We start from the raw sequence: 12496 nt of genomic DNA, 5'->3' as shown, positions 1-12496 counted from the left end.
CTTGCACACCTTTTTGCTGAGAGCATATTTTATCGCTGAAGGATGGAAACTAGGTGTGGGATTCATGGAATGGCCGAAAAATTTAATCTCCGATTTTTTTCACATAAAAAAAATAAATTCACATATTTTTCCGAATTGTTTCCTCTATTTAAAAAAAACAAAAAAAGCTTGTATACAAATGAGAGTGATTAAAAGTCTTATATAAATGTTATATTGAAGACAACACATGATGCAAGGGTCTATATTAGCCTACTATCAAAATGACTTTAAAAGTCTTATATAAGTGTTATAATGAAGGCAACACATGATGTAAGTGTCTATATTAGCCTACTATCAAAATGACTTTAAAAGTCTTATATACGTTATAATGAAGACAACACATGATAAAAGTGTCTATATTAGCCTACTATCAAAATGAATTTAAAAGTCTTATATAAGTGTTATAATGAAGACAACACATGACGTAAGTGTCTATATTAGCCTACTATCAAAATGAATTTAAAAGTCTTATATAAGTGTTATAATGAAGACAACACATGATGTAAGTGTCTATATTAGCTATATTAGCCTACTATCAAAATGACTTTAAAAGTCTTATATAAGTGTTATAATGAAGGCAACACATGATGTAAGTGTCTATATTAGCCTACTATCAAAATGACTTCAAAAGTCTTATATACGTTATAATGAAGACAACACATGATAAAAGTGTCTATATTAGCCTACTATCAAAATGACTTTAAAAGTCTTATATAAGTGTTATATTGAAGACAACACATGATGCAAGGGTCTATATTAGCCTACTATCAAAATGACTTTAAAAGTCTTATATAAGTGTTATAATGAAGACAACACATGATGTAAGTGTCTATATTAGCCTACTATCAAAATGACTTCAAAAGTCTTATATAAGTGTTATAATGAAGACAACACATGATGTAAGTGTCTATATTAGCCTACTATCAAAATGACTTCAAAAGTCTTATATAAGTTATAATGAAGACAACACATGATGTAAGTGTCTATATTAGCCTACTATCAAAATGACTTTAAAAGTCTTATATAAGTGTTATAATGAAGACAACACATGGTATTGTACCATATGTCCCGACAAGAAATCTGCGTTCAAAGAACTCCGGCTTATTAGTGATTCCCAGAGCCCAAAAAAAGTCTGCGGGCTATAGAGCGTTTTCTATTCGGGCTCCAATACTCTGGAATGCCCTCCCGGTAAAAGTTAGAGATGCTACCTCAGTAGAAGCATTTAAGTCTCATCTTAAAACTCATTTGTATACTCTAGCCTTTAAATAGACTCCCTTTTTAGACCAGTTGATCTGCCGTTTCTTTTCTTTTCTTTTCTACTCTGCTCCGGGGTGGACCGCTAGCCTGTCCATCAGATGGGGACATCTCTACGCTGCTGACCCGTCTCCGCTCGGGATGGTTCCCGCTGGCCCCACTATGGACTGGACTTTCGCTGATGTGTTGGACTTTCACAATATTATGTCAGACCCACTCGACACCGAGGATGTCGTTGTGGCTTGTACAGCCCTTTGAGACACTTGTGATTTAGGGCTATATAAATAAACATTGATTGATGTAAGTGTCTATATTAGCCTACTATCAAAATGACGTCAAAAGTCTTATATAAGTTATAATGAAGACAACACATGATGTAAGTGTCTATATTAGCTATATTAGCCTACTATCAAAATGACTTTAAAAGTCTTATATAAGTTTTAGAATGAAGACAACACATGATGTAAGTGTCTATATTAGCCTACTATCAAAATGACTTTAAAAGTCTTTTATAAGTTTTAGAATGAAGACAACACATGATGTAAGTGTCTATATTAGCCTACTATCAAAATGACTTCAAAAGTCTTATATAAGTTATAATGAAGACAACTAATGATGTAAGTGTTTATATTAGCTATATTAGCCTACTATCAAAATGACTTTAAAAGTCTTATATAAGTTATAATGAAGACAACACATGACGTAAGTGTCTATGTTAGCCTACTATCAAAATGACTTTAAAAGTCTTATATAAGTTATAATGAAGGCAACACATGATGTAAGTGTCTATATTAGCTATATTAGCCTACTATCAAAATGACTTTAAAAGTCTTATATAAGTGTTATAATGAAGGCAACACATGATGTAAGTGTCTATATTAGCCTACTATCAAAATGACTTTAAAAGTCTTATATAAGTTATAATGAAAACAACACATGATGTAAGTGTCTATATTAGCTATATTAGCCTACTATCAAAATGACTTTAAAAGTCTTATATAAGTGTTATAATGAAGGCAACACATGATGTAAGTGTCTATATTAGCCTACTATCAAAATGACTTTAAAAGTCTTATATAAGTTATAATGAAGACAACACATGATGTAAGTGTCTATATTAGCTATATTAGCCTACTATCAAAATGACTTTAAAAGTCTTATATAAGTTATAATGAAGACAACATATGATGTAAGTGTCTATATTAGCTATATTAGCCTACTATCAAAATGACTTTAAAAGTCTTATATAAGTGTTATAATGAAGGCAACACATGATGTAAGTGTCTATATCAGCCTACTATCAAAATGACTTTAAAAGTCTTATATAAGTTATAATGAAGGCAACACATGATGTAAGTGTCTATATTAGCCTACAATCAAAATGACTTTAAAAGTCTTATATAAGTTATAATGAAGACAACACATGATATAAGTGTCTATATTAGCCTACTATCAAAATGACTTTAAAAGTCTTATATAAGTGTTATAATGAAGACAACACATGATGTAAGTGTCTATATTAGCTCTATTAGCCTACTATCAAAATGACTTTAAAAGTCTTATATAAGTTATAATGAAGACAACACATGATGTAAGTGTCTATATTAGCTCTATTAGCCTACTATCAAAATGACTATACTTACAAACAAGGCATAATGATGCAATATGTATATACAGCTCGCCTAAATAGCATGTTAGCATGGATTAGCTTGCAGTCATGCAGTGTCCAAACATGCCTGATTAGCACTCCACACAAGTCAATAACATCAACAAAGCTCACCTTTGTGCATTCACGCACAGCATAAAACGTTTGGTGGACAAAATGAGACATAGAAGGAGTGGCAAAAAAACACGTCTTTGTGTGGCAGCGTGGGAGAAAGTTCTACGTGTAAACAAACTGTTGTGTCGCGGTCCACGCAATTACGGTGAGTTCAAGGACCGGCGAGATTAGTGGGACAAAACGGCGCTCGCTAAAAACTGTCATCAGCAAAGCATGTTTGACATAAACAGTGACAGATAGAAGTTAGAACTGTACGTTACTTTGTGTTGGAACTGGCAACAGCTGAGGATGAATGTCCCACAACAAGGAGGAGCTGATTGACTACAATGCGTGCACATTTTTGTGACTTATGCAGATCCCAAATACACATCAGCAGGTACCAATAGGTACGAAAAGTTGGTTTTTGCATAATATTGCGAAACAAAACGCCAGATAATGTCTCCTAATAGGTGCCATTTTGTGGTCCTGTCACACACATGATATCACTACAGGTATGTTGAAGCGCAGTACGTCTGACTATGGGCCGCGTTCCATCAAGCGGTGCGGCTTTGTAGCTTACCAAAGTCGTACTAAAACATTTGTGTGTAATGTTCTATACCGGGGGTCGGCAACCCGCGGCTCTAGAGCCGCATGCGGCTCTTTAGTGCCGCCCTAGTGGCTCTCTGGAGATTTTTCAAAAATGTATGAAGAATGGAAAAAGATTAGGGGAAAAAAATCTATTTTTTTTGTTTTAGTATGGTTTGTGTAGGAGGACAAACATGACACAAACCTCCCGAATTGTTATAAAGCACACTGCTTATATTAAACATGCTTCACTGATTCGAGTATTTGGCGAGCGCCGTTTTGTCGTACTCATTTTGGCGGTCCTTGAACTCACCGTATAGTTTGTTTACATGTATAACTTTCTCCGACTTACTAGGACGTGTTTTATGCCACTTTTTCTGTCTCATTTTGTCCACCACACTTTTAACGTTGTGCGTGAATAAACAAAGGTGAGTTTTGTTGATGTTATTGACTTGTGTGGAGTGCTAATCAGACATATTTGGTCACTGCATGACTGCAAGCTAATCAATCAATCAATCAATCAATGTTTATTTATATAGCCCTAAATCACAAGTGTCTCAAAGGGCTGTACAAGCCACAACGACATCCTAGGTACAGAGCCCGCATACGGGCAAGGAAAAACTCACCCCAGTGGGATGTCGGTGAATGACTATGAGAAACCTTGGAGAGGACCACATATGTGGGTAACCCCCCCCCCCCCCTCTAGGGGAGACCGAAAGCAATGGATGTCGAGTGGGTCTGACATAACATTGTGAAAGTCCAACACATCAGCGAAAGTCCAGTCCATAGTGGGGCCAGCAGGAACCATCCCGAGTGGAGACGGGTCAGCAGCGTAGAGATGTCCCCATCCGATGAACAGGCTAGCGGTCCACCCCGGAGCAGAGTAGAAAAGAAAAGAAAAGAAACGGCAGATCAACTGGTCTAAAAAGGGAGTCTATTTAAAGGCTAGAGTATACAAATGAGTTTTAAGATGAGACTTAAATGCTTCTACTGAGGTAGCATCTCTAACTTTTACCGGGAGGGCATTCCATAGTATTGGAGCCCGAATAGAAAACGCTCTATAGCCCGCAGACTTTTTTGGGGCTCTGGGAATCACTAATAAGCCGGAGTTCTTTGAACGCAGATTTCTTGCCGGGACATATGGTACAATACAGTCAGCAAGATAGGCAGGAGCTTGACCGTGTAGTATTTTATACGTAAGTAGTAAAACCTTAAAGTCGCATCTTAGGTGCACAGGAAGCTAGTGCAGGTGAGCCAGTATAGGTATATATATATATATATATATATATATGTATATGTCTTAATTAGATTATCCAAAAAATAGTGCTCGATACCGTGGTAGAGCGTAATATGTATGTGTGGGAAAAAAATCACAAGACTATTTCATCTCTACAGGCCTGTTTCATGAGGGGTTTTCCTCAATCCTCAGGAGATTGTCCTGAGGATTGAGGAAAACCCCTCATGAAACAGGCCTGTAGAGATGAAATAGTCTTGTGATTTTTTTCCCACACATACATATATATATATGTATGTATATGTATATAAAGGTATATACAGTATAGGCGTAATATGATCAAACTTTCTTGTTTTTGTCAAAAGTCTAGCAGCCGCATTTTGTACCAACTGTAATCTTTTAATGCTAGACATAGGGAGGCCCGAAAATAATACGTTACAGTAATCGAGACGAGACGTAACGAACGCATGGATAATGATCTCAGCGTCGCTTGTGGACAAAATGGAACGAATGTTAGCGATATTACGGAGATGAAAGAAGGCCGTTTTAGTAACACTCTTAATGTGTGACTCAAACGAGAGAGTTGGGTGGAAGATAATACCCAGATTCTTTACCGAGTCTCCTTGTTTAATTGTTTGGTTGTCAAATGTTAAGGTGGTATTATTAAATAGATGTCGGTGTCGAGCAGGACCGATAATCAGCATTTCCGTTTTCTTAGCGTTGAGTTGCAAAAAGTTATCGGACATCCATTGTTTAATTTCATTAAGACACGCCTCCAGCTGACTACAATCCGGCGTGTTGGTCAGCTTTAGGGGCATGTAGAGTTGGGTGTCATCAGCATAACAGTGAAAGCTAACACGTATGATGTCACCTAGCGGCAGCATGTAAATACTAAAGAGTGCAGGGCCAAGAACCGAACCCTGGGGAACTCCGCACGTTACCTTAACATAGTCCGAGGTCACATTGTTATGGGAGACGCACTGCATCCTGTCAGTAAGATAAGAGTTAAACCAAGACAAGGCTAAGTCTGACATACCAATACGTGTTTTGATACGCTCTAATAAAATATTATGATCAACAGTATCGAAAGCGGCGCTAAGATCAAGAAGCAGCAACATAGATGACATCCATGGTTAGCAATAGATCATTAGTCATTTTTGCGAGGGCTGTCTCCGTGGAGTGATTTGCCCTGAAACCGGACTGAAAAGGTTCACAGAGATTGTTAGACGCTAAGTGTTCATTTAGCTGCTGTGCTACAATTTTCTCGAGGATTTTCGAGATAAACGGAAGGTGGGAGACCGGTCGGTAGTTTACCATGAGGTCAGGATCGAGGTTAGGTCTTTTGAGCAGAGGATGAATAACCGCTTTTTTTAATGCTAGGGGAACAGTGCCGGAGGAAAGTGATAAGTTTATAATATTTAACACTGATGGACCTAGTAATACAAAAAGCTCCTTGATAAGTTTCCCAGGAAGTGGGTCAAGTAAACATGTTGTTTGTTTTGTCCCATTTACACATTTTAACAATTCCTCCAATTGTGGTCCTGTCACACATGATATCACTACAGGTATGTTGAAGCGCAGTACGTCTGACTATGGGCCGCGTTCCATCAAGCGGTGCGGCTTCGTGGCTTACCAAAGTCGTACTAAAACATTTGTGTGTAATGTTCTATACCGGGGGTCGGCAACCCGCGGCTCTAGAGCCGCATGTGGCTCTTTAGCGCCGCCCTAGTGGCTCTCTGGAGATTTTTCAAAAATGTATGAAGAATGGAAAAAGATGAGGGGAAAAAAATCTATTTTTTTGTTTTAGTATGGTTTGTGTAGGAGGACAAACATGACACAAACCTCCCTAATTCTTATAAATCACACTGTTTATATTAAACATGCTTCACTGATTCGAGTATTTGGCGAGCGCCGTTTTGTCCTACTCATTTTGGCGGTCCTTGAACTCACCGTATAGTTTGTTTGCATGTATAACTTTCTCCGACTTACTAGGACGTGTTTTATGCCACTTTTTCTGTCTCATTTTGTCCAGCACACTTTTAACGTTGTGCATGAGTGCACAAAGGTGAGTTTTGTTGATGTTATTGACTTGTGTGGAGTGCTAATCAGACATATTTGGTCACTGCATGACTGCAAGCTAATCGATGCTAACATGCTATTTAGGCTAGCGATATGTACATATTGCATCATTATGCCTCATTTGTAGCTATATTTGAGCTCATTTAGTTTCCTCTTAAGTCCTCTTAAGTAAATTTATATCTCATGACACACACTATCTGTATGTAATATGGCTTTTAACTTTTTGCGGCTCCAGACAGATTTGTTTTTGTATTTTTGGTCCAATATGGCTCTTTCAACATTTTGGGTTGCCGACCCCTGTTCTATACTCTCAAAGAAACATCAAAGTTTTGCTCTCGCTTGCTCGCGTCAATTATCGAACAGGCCTCAACCTGCAGTCCACACGTGTCTCTTATGTGTGACTGCCATCTGCTGGTCATTACACCATGCACCAAATAAAATCGCTTTGAGGTCAGTAAGCGCGGCCAGAATTAATACGCACATAAGGGTTAAAAGGCGCCGTATCCATTTTTGAGAAAATGCTGGATTACTTAAATAGTTTGGTTACACGTTTTTTTCACAAATTATTTTAGTTTTATTATTTTATTTTAAGGAATTTTTGTGGAAAGGCGAATGCTGGATGTCAAAACTCCAGTAATTGCTTGGTAATTGTTGGAAACATGCCCACTTTCAAGTGAAGGCAGTTGCTAAGCTGCCACTTCCTTTCATGGGCACGCACTGCCTCAATTGTTGTCATGGCAACCAAAGGAAAACTATTCCAAGCTCATCATTAAGCGTTAAATTCCCTTCCTTGGGTTATGTGACAGCTTGTTGTTTTTTTCTTCGTATTTGTCACACGCGGCTGCAGATGAGAAGAGTGCAGAAGACTCACCAGCGGTGCCAACGTTCACACATGCCAAGCCACTCTAATTGGACCTCAGCTTCCACAGACGTGTAATAGTCCCTGGAAACGCCACATCAGCCCTCGCCAATTAAACGCTTTTCTTTAGCCGCCTCCCATTGCTTAATGCCTCCGTCTTCAAGGAGACAGATCGCGTTTATGGTCTGTACCGAGCATGTCAGGTCGCACTTGCTAACTTTTTTTTAGCTCATTTTGCAAGCGTTTGCCCCAGAGTCATATAACTAGGTATGTGGAACATGCTAAGTGTTAGCATGCTAACTTGTTTTATCTCATTTTGCAACCGTTTGCCCCAGAGTCATATTGGTATGTGGAACATGCTAAGTGTTAGCATGCTGACGTTAGCATGCTAACTTGTTTTATCTCATTTTGCAACCGTTTGCCCCAGAGTCATATTGGTATGTGGAACATGCTAAGTGTTAGCATGCTGACGTTACCATGCTAACTTGTTTTATCTCATTTTGCAACCGTTTGCCCCAGAGTCATATAACTTCGTATGTGGAACATGCTAAGTGTTAGCATGCTAACTTGTTTTATCTCATTTTGCAACCGTTTGCCCCAGAGTCATATTGGTATGTGGAACATGCTAAGTGTTAGCATGCTGACGTTAGCATGCTAACTTGTTTTATCTCATTTTGCAACCGTTTGCCCCAGAGTCATATTGGTATGTGGAACATGCTAAGTGTTAGCATGCTGACGTTACCATGCTAACTTGTTTTAGCTCATTTTGCAACCGTTTGCCCCAGAGTCATATTGGTATGTGGAACATGCTAAGTGTTAGCATGCTGACGTTACCATGCTAACTTGTTTTATCTCATTTTGCAACCGTTTGCCCCAGAGTCATATTGGTATGTGGAACATGCTAAGTGTTAGCATGCTGACGTTAGCATGCTAACTTGTTTTATCTCATTTTGCAACTGTTTGCCCCAGAGTCATATTGGTATGTGGAACATGCTAAGTGTTAGCATGCTGACGTTAGCATGCTAACTTGTTTTATCTCATTTTGCAACCGTTTGCCCCAGAGTCATATAACTTGGTTATGTGGAACATGCTAAGTGTTAGCATGCTAACTTAATTTAGCTCATTTTGCAACCGTTTACCCCAGAGTCATATAACTTGGTATGTGGAACATGCTAAGTGTTAGCATGCTAACTTAATTTAGCTCATTTTGCAACTGTTTACCCCAGAGTCATATAACTTGGTATGTGGAGCATGCTAAGTGTTAGCATGCTAACTTAATTTAGCTCATTTTGCAACCGTTTACCCCAGAGTCATATAACTTGGTATGTGGAACATGCTAAGTGTTAGCATGCTAACTTAATTTAGCTCATTTTGCAACCGTTTACCCCAGAGTCATATAACTTGGTATGTGGAACATGCTAAGTGTTAGCATGCTAACTTAATTTAGCTCATTTTGCAACCGTTTACCCCAGAGTCATATAACTTGGTATGTGGAACATGCTAAGTGTTAGCATGCTAACTTGTTTTATCTCATTTTGCAACCGTTTGCCCCAGAGTCATATTGGTATGTGGAACATGCTAAGTGTTAGCATGCTGACGTTAGCATGCTAACTTGTTTTATCTCATTTTGCAACCGTTTGCCCCAGAGTCATATAACTTGGTTATGTGGAACATGCTAAGTGTTAGCATGCTAACTTAATTTAGCTCATTTTGCAACCGTTTACCCCAGAGTCATATAACTTGGTTATGTGGAACATGCTAAGTGTTAGCATGCTAACTTAATTTAGCTCATTTTGCAACCGTTTACCCCAGAGTCATATAACTTGGTATGTGGAACATGCTAAGTGTTAGCATGCTAACTTAATTTAGCTCATTTTGCAACCGTTTACCCCAGAGTCATATAACTTGGTATGTGGAACATGCTAAGTGTTAGCTTGCTAACTTAATTTAGCTCATTTTGCAACCGTTTACCCCAGAGTCATATAACTTGGTATGTGGAACATGCTAAGTGTTAGCATGCTAACTTGTTTTATCTCATTTTGCAACCGTTTGCCCCAGAGTCATATTGGTATGTGGAACATGCTAAGTGTTAGCATGCTGACGTTAGCATGCTAACTTGTTTTATCTCATTTTGCAACCGTTTGCCCCAGAGTCATATTGGTATGTGGAACATGCTAAGTGTTAGCATGCTGACGTTAGCATGCTAACTTGTTTTATCTCATTTTGCAACCGTTTGCCCCAGAGTCATATAACTTGGTATGTGGAACATGCTAAGTGTTAGCATGCTAACTTAATTCAGCTCATTTTGCAACCGTTTACCCCAGAGTCATATAACTTGGTTATGTGGAACATGCTAAGTGTTAGCATGCTAACTTAATTTAGCTCATTTTGCAACCGTTTACCCCAGAGTCATATAACTTGGTATGTGGAACATGCTAAGTGTTAGCATGCTAACTTAATTTAGCTCATTTTGCAACCGTTTACCCCAGAGTCATATAACTTGGTATGTGGAACATGCTAAGTGTTAGCATGCTAACTTAATTTAGCTCATTTTGCAACCGTTTACCCCAGAGTCATATAACTTGGTATGTGGAACATGCTAAGTGTTAGCATGCTAACTTGTTTTATCTCATTTTGCAACCGTTTGCCCCAGAATCATATTGGTATGTGGAACATGCTAAGTGTTAGCATGCTGACGTTAGCATGCTAACTTGTTTTATCTCATTTTGCAACCGTTTGCCCCAGAGTCATATTGGTATGTGGAACATGCTAAGTGTTAGCATGCTAACTTGTTTTATCTCATTTTGCAACCGTTTGCCCCAGAGTCATATTGGTATGTGGAACATGCTAAGTGTTAGCATGCTAACTTAATTTAGCTCATTTTGCAACCGTTTACCCCAGAGTCATATAACTTGGTATATGGAACATGCTAAGTGTTAGCATGCTAACTTAATTTAGCTCATTTTGCAACCGTTTACCCCAGAGTCATATAACTTGGTTATGTGGAACATGCTAAGTGTTAGCATGCTAACTTAATTTAGCTCATTTTGCAACCGTTTACCCCAGAGTCATATAACTTGGTATGTGGAACATGCTAAGTGTTAGCATGCTAACTTAATTTAGCTCATTTTGCAACCGTTTACCCCAGAGTCATATAACTTGGTATGTGGAACATGCTAAGTGTTAGCATGCTAACTTAATTCAGCTCATTTTGCAACCGTTTACCCCAGAGTCATATAACTTGGTTATGTGGAACATGCTAAGTGTTAGCATGCTAACTTAATTTAGCTCATTTTGCAACCGTTTACCCCAGAGTCATATAACTTGGTATGTGGAACATGCTAAGTGTTAGCATGCTAACTTAATTTAGCTCATTTTGCAACCGTTTACCCCAGAGTCATATAACTTGGTATGTGGAACATGCTAAGTGTTAGCATGCTAACTTAATTTAGCTCATTTTGCAACCGTTTACCCCAGAGTCATATAACTTGGTATGTGGAACATGCTAAGTGTTAGCATGCTAACTTAATTTAGCTCATTTTGCAACCGTTTACCCCAGAGTCATATAACTTGGTATGTGGAACATGCTAAGTGTTAGCATGCTGACGTTAGCATGCTAACTTGTCTTATCTCATTTTGCAACCGTTTGCCCCAGAGTCATATAACTTGGTATGTGGAACATGCTAAGTGTTAGCATGCTAACTTGTTTTATCTCATTTTGCAACCGTTTGCCCCAGAGTCATATTGGTATGTGGAACATGCTAAGTGTTAGCATGCTGACGTTAGCATGCTAACTTGTCTTATCTCATTTTGCAACCGTTTGCCCCAGAGTCATATAACTTGGTATGTGGAACATGCTAAGTGTTAGCATGCTGACGTTAGCATGCTAACTTGTTTTATCTCATTTTGCAACCGTTTGCCCCAGAGTCATATAACTTGGTATGTGGAACATGCTAAGTGTTAGCATGCTAACTTGTTTTATCTCATTTTGCAACCGTTTGCCCAGAGTCATATTGGTATGTGGAACATGCTAAGTATTAGCATGCTGACGTTACCATGCTAACTTGTTTTATCTCATTTTGCAACCGTTTGCCCCAGAGTCATATTGGTATGTGGAACATGCTAAGTGTTAGCATGCTAACTTGTTTTATCTCATTTTGCAACCGTTTGCCCCAGAGTCATATTGGTATGTGGAACATGCTAAGTGTTAGCATGCTGACGTTACCATGCTAACTTGTTTTATCTCATTTTGCAACTGTTTGCCCCAGAGTCATATAACTTGGTATGTGGAACATGCTAAGTGTTAGCATGCTAACTTGTTTTATCTCATTTTGCAACCGTTTGCCCCAGAGTCATATTGGTATGTGGAACATGCTAAGTGTTAGCATGCTGACGTTAGCATGCTAACTTGTTTTATCTCATTTTGCAACCGTTTGCCCCAGAGTCATATTGGTATGTGGAACATGCTAAGTGTTAGCATGCTGACGTTACCATGCTAACTTGTTTTATCTCATTTTGCAACTGTTTGCCCCAGAGTCATATAACTTGGTATGTGGAACATGCTAAGTGTTAGCATGCTAACTTGTTTTATCTCATTTTGCAACCGTTTGCCCCAGAGTCATATTGGTATGTGGAACATGCTAAGTGTTAGCATGCTGACGTTAGCATGCTAACTTGTTTTATCTCA

This window comes from Entelurus aequoreus, linkage group LG25 (assembly GCF_033978785.1).
Source record: "Entelurus aequoreus isolate RoL-2023_Sb linkage group LG25, RoL_Eaeq_v1.1, whole genome shotgun sequence".
Classification (NCBI taxonomy): domain Eukaryota; kingdom Metazoa; phylum Chordata; class Actinopteri; order Syngnathiformes; family Syngnathidae; genus Entelurus; species Entelurus aequoreus.
The sequence above is the reverse complement of the archived record's forward strand: the minus strand, read 5'-3'. Positions refer to the sequence as shown.